Source organism: Poecilia formosa, unplaced genomic scaffold (genome assembly GCF_000485575.1).
Source record: "Poecilia formosa unplaced genomic scaffold, Poecilia_formosa-5.1.2 Scaffold317, whole genome shotgun sequence".
Classification (NCBI taxonomy): domain Eukaryota; kingdom Metazoa; phylum Chordata; class Actinopteri; order Cyprinodontiformes; family Poeciliidae; genus Poecilia; species Poecilia formosa.
This window is the reverse complement of record NW_006800256.1, coordinates 366,707-371,606: the sequence shown is the minus strand read 5'-3', so window position 1 is coordinate 371,606 and position 4,900 is coordinate 366,707. Positions and strand designations below refer to the sequence as shown.

Here is a 4,900-nt window from a genome sequence, read left to right as displayed (position 1 = left end):
TAGTGAAGTGTGGTCGGATGATTACAAAGAGAGGGAAGGTCATCCACACAGAAGGGGTCTCACTCCCAGGAGGAACAATAGCAGACATTGAGGTCAGTTACAAGTACCTGGGAATACCACAAGCAAATTGCAACCTCGATGAGGTCACAAGGAAAGGAGCCACAGCCAAATACCTCCAACGAATAAGGCAAGTCCTGAGAAGCCAGCTTAATGGCAAGAACAAGATCCATGCGATAAACAGCTATGCCTTACCAGTAATCAGATACCCTGCAGGAATAATTAGCTGGCCAAAGGAGGAGATAAAGACCATGGATGTTAAGACTAGGAAGCTACTAACCATGCAAGGAGGGTTCCACCCCAAATCCAGCACCCTGAGACTGTACATGAGCTGTAAGGAAGGAGGCAGAGAACTACTTAGTATGAGAGCCACTGTCCAGGATGAAACATCCAAGATCCATAAATACATCAAGGACAAGGCCTCAACAGACAATGTGCTCAGCGAATGTCTCAGACAATGGGGAACAGAGGACAAGGTGCTGGAGGTACCATCATGGGAGGACAAGCTCCTACATGGGATGTACCACCAACAAATAAGTGGCTGATATCAGGAAAACCTACCAATGGCTGGAAAAAGCTGGACTCAAGGACAGCACAGAGGCACTCATCCTGGCTGCACAGGAACAGGCCCTAGACCCCAGAGCAATAGAGGCTCAGATCTACAACACCAGACAAGACCCAAGGTGTAAGTTGTGCAAGGAGGCCCCTGAGACAGTCCAGCAAATAACAGCAGGGTGCAAGATGCTGGCAGGGAAAGCGTACATGGAACAACATAAACACCTGCCCCTTTTGCTCCTTGCCTCCAAGTGCCATTTTGGTCAATTATTTATTTATTTATTTATTTATTTATTTTCTTTGTATTATTATTATTTCCTAAGCCCTACTCTGACACATAACATGTACTAAAATTATTAGTTTTTTTCTTGTTTTTTTTTTTGTGTCTTGCAAGAAAACCAACAGCTGTGTCCGAATTCAGGGTCTGCATCCTTCGAAGGACTGGTTCGAAGGACACACGTAGGACGGGTCCTTCGAAGGCCGAGAATAAACCAAGACCGGAAGAAAAATATCGGTGGATTCGGACAGGTCTAGCCTTCACCAACTGTCCCCGCCTTCACCTAAGCATAACTCATGTTGCCAAGCAACCGTGACAGCGTGAAGCAGAGAGCGGAGAAGGAAAAAAAAAACCCAACGGAGCCGAAGTTTGTTTTTCAGTCATGTATTACTGATTTATATATTATTCTTCACCTTTTATAGTAAAGGATGTTCCATAGTAAAAAGGAAATCTCTTAGTTTGATTCTAAAATGTTCAAATGTGTACTGCACTTTTCTACAAGGAATACAAATTATTCATTTACAAATATAATACTTTCCACATCGCAGATAGGACATTACGGTTAAATAAACCTATTATGTTTGAAGGCTTAACTTTAATTAATCAATCAAACCTATGTGCTCTGCTTTGAAATACTTTATAAACCAAACATTTTTCAACCAGACCTGTCTGAATAATATCGGTGTTTAACTCCCACTCATTGGGGAAAGCTAGCGGGAGGTTTAATAACAATGTGCCAGGAGTTAGGCGTTTTCTCTCGGTATACCAAACCTGGAGTGCCCGGCCAGCTGACAGCTGGCGAGGGGAGCTGGCTGTTCATGCACTGGTAGCAGACAGGACCGAAAATGTCAGAGCGATATTGCAATTAGGTGATGTATTGATGAACCCAGCAGATATTTGAGATTTACACACTTACATTCTCGGCTAAAAACATTGTACCAAATCACGTTGTGTCATTTAAAGTGTTATATAGCTAAATAATTTGTCACTATTCATCGCCATTGACGCTCTCTGCCTGAACGCCCAGTTGGAACCCGCAATAAATTATGGGATATCGTGGGCCGTGAAGGATACACCGGACCCATCCTTCACATCTGGGGAAAAGGACACATTTGAAGGATGCATTTAAAGGAGTCTTTGAATTCGGACAGGCCTCGTCGCCACGCTATGATGTAATCGGCCTACAAATCCGTCCTTCGAAGGATGCAGACCCTGAATTCAGACACAGCTAGCATAATAAGCCCTCCAGTCACCTTGTTACCTTTGGCCTTTTGCCCATGACGCACGACGCAATTGCCTCTCGTACAGTGAGATAAGGCGGCTAACTGCGGAGTTCAACGTAGCGAATGTTCCATATTACAGAACAATTTTTGGTGAATTAAAAAAGAGGTTTTGGCCAATAAAGTGGAGTAGACCTGCTCCTTGTCAGATAACGGAAAACGTTGAACGTTGTATCATTTCTGCTTTAGCACGGAGTAGCGGTTTAAGCAGAGAGGTAATGAAATACAACAGACACTGACAGGCCTCTGCGTCTGCCTTTCTCTGAAGAACTGAAGCAGGAGAAGACAGCCAGGTGAGGAAAAACTGTTCTTATCTATCGATTCAGTATTTTTATCATACAGACATTAGGCTGTTGTTATTTTGCTATTAGCTAGCTGCTAGCTAACGACTTTTCTAGCAAAGCAAGATAACTCAAAAGCTGACAGCTGACAGTTAATAATAGCAGTCATTCTTCAGCATCACTTATGCAATAGGGGCACATCGCCAGTCAAAACCTATCATCTCCATAATGGATATATGTCCAATCTTCTAATTTCCTTTGCTGCATAATGTACATTACATTTATTCTAGCGTTAGGTAAATGTATCTTGAAGGAAAATAGCACTTAAATAAAAGTCCAACAAGGATATCCATTTAGAATTAAAAATAACTCACCCTGAACTACCATGATAGATATAATATATGTAATAATCAATACATACATTACTCAATAATGTATATATTGTCCAATAAAAGCGTGTCATTAAACTCAATCCAGACTTTAAATAAGTTTAGGGTCTGGTTCGCACAGTATGGAGTTAAATTTGTTTCCCAGTTATTCAATGATAAAAAATAAAAAAACAACTAAGCTCAGTTAAGTAAAATAAAATTGTAATCAAAACTATTGGAATTGTAATGATTCCTTTTTTTTAAACAAAGTTTTGTTTTCAAAACTTTTTTAAAATTAAATAACTCATTTTTGTCTCATGAACTTAAAAAGTTATTTGTAAAACATAAACTTTAATTTGCACACATCAGAAATCTTTTGTTGCGATTTTACGCCCTGCCCCCGACAGCATGTGAGAATCGCTAGCAAAACTTTGAATCACAAATAAAAACTTAGAATAGCAAGCTAAGATTTCTGACATGCGCAAATAAGTTTATTTTGCAAATAATTTTTTCACTTCATGAGACAAAAGTTTCATTTTAATTTTAGAAAAAGTTTTTTTTTAAGCAAACCTCAGTATGCCTTTCTCATGGTGACATGCATTAACAATTAAATTTTTGCTTTTATTTTATTTATTTATTTATTTTTTCTGCAGTTCCACGTTAAAGTTTGATACAGCTCTCCTTTCCTGAATGGACCATCTTCATCTCCACTGCAAGTGTAGCAAACCAGGCAGACAAAATATGTCTGTTAGTCTCTGATTTACATATCTTGCTAAATTGTGGGTTTGAATATTGCAAAACTTTCCTGTAACAAAATAGACCTGCAGAAAGAAATTACTAATAAAATATTTTACATATGCATCTTGTATGCTCTATATACAGATTTTCCTTAGCTTTGATTATATATCTCACAATTTTGTAATTTATCATTGTTTATTAAACTCTGATAGCTGAGTGGATTTGTTAATATCCTGTCCTAAAATGTAGTTAGATGTGCCCATTTTTTGAGCATCTGCCCCTTTTTTTTCCCCCAGACCCGTTAGCAGATGATGAAGCTGAAAAACAGCATGTAAATGAGTAGCACACGGGAGACGCATTCTGTGTTACTCCAATTTCTCTCAGCTTATATTTATTAAACAAACCAGCTCATTTTACTGTCAATACATCCCAATTTATAGTCCAGTAATTTACTGTACTTATTGTCTATGTAGACATATTCCATCATAAACATTAGCTATTTTAAACCATAAATAATCCCATCAACGTCATATTTTTGTCACATTTTCCTCAGGTAACATGTACCTTCAATTGACTGCACTTTATATGCATATTTAATCACACACAGTGACATTTTATGGGCATGTATGTTAAGCTATTGTAAAGTGGCATAAGTATCTTTGAATACAAACTACTTTAAGTGACTGCATTAAATCACAGTTTAACCTTCCCAAAATTGTGTCCAGAACACAAACCATGGAGCCTGAAAACAGTACAATACTCTCATACCATGGAATATACCACTTCCTTTACAAGCTATTATTGTTTGTCATTCAGTGGTTGCATCTACTAGCCCGCTCTTTCTCACCGCTACAGTGTGCTAACCAACTAGCATCATGGCCTGTTGGCTACTTCCTCTAGCCGCTGCTGGCTCCGAAACACAACAAAACTCGTCTTATATCTTTTAACACATTAACACATTTCCTTAAACATTCCTCAAACAGTACCAAATAATAAAAGTGCTTCGTTAAAATAAACTTGAGGGTTATTCTCACCTGAAATACAGCATGTAAATGAGCACAAGGGACACGCAGTCTGTGTTACTCCAATTTCTCTCAGCCTATGAGAAACGGCAGAGCAACAGGCAGCTCATAGTCCCCATCCGTTACCTACCGGTGAAACACCGTTACTGCACCCATCTTCATTAACCCCTGTTATCAAATAAAATATCTTCTTATCATAACCCAATAAACATTTAAAGAGATATATGCTCTTTTATTTCACTTTTGTGGGCACACACCAGTGGACATCACATAATAATCTCAATAATTACTGAGATTACTATTTTTGTTGAGTCATTAATTT

The 4,900-nt window shown here is 38.6% G+C and overlaps 1 protein-coding gene and 1 long non-coding RNA gene across 2 annotated transcripts in view; both read left to right on the top strand.

The window, feature by feature from the left end:
- LOC107833052 (uncharacterized) overlaps positions 1–2,275 on the top strand; it is a 19,402-nt gene extending 17,127 nt beyond the window's left edge. The window contains exon 3 of the long non-coding RNA XR_001658761.1: positions 2,122–2,275. This is a non-coding gene — a long non-coding RNA (uncharacterized LOC107833052). The remainder of the gene's footprint in view (positions 1–2,121) is intronic.
- The window catches only part of robo2 (roundabout, axon guidance receptor, homolog 2 (Drosophila)), a 545,602-nt gene that overhangs the window by 293,060 nt on the left and 247,642 nt on the right, over positions 1–4,900 (top strand). The window lies entirely within an intron of this gene.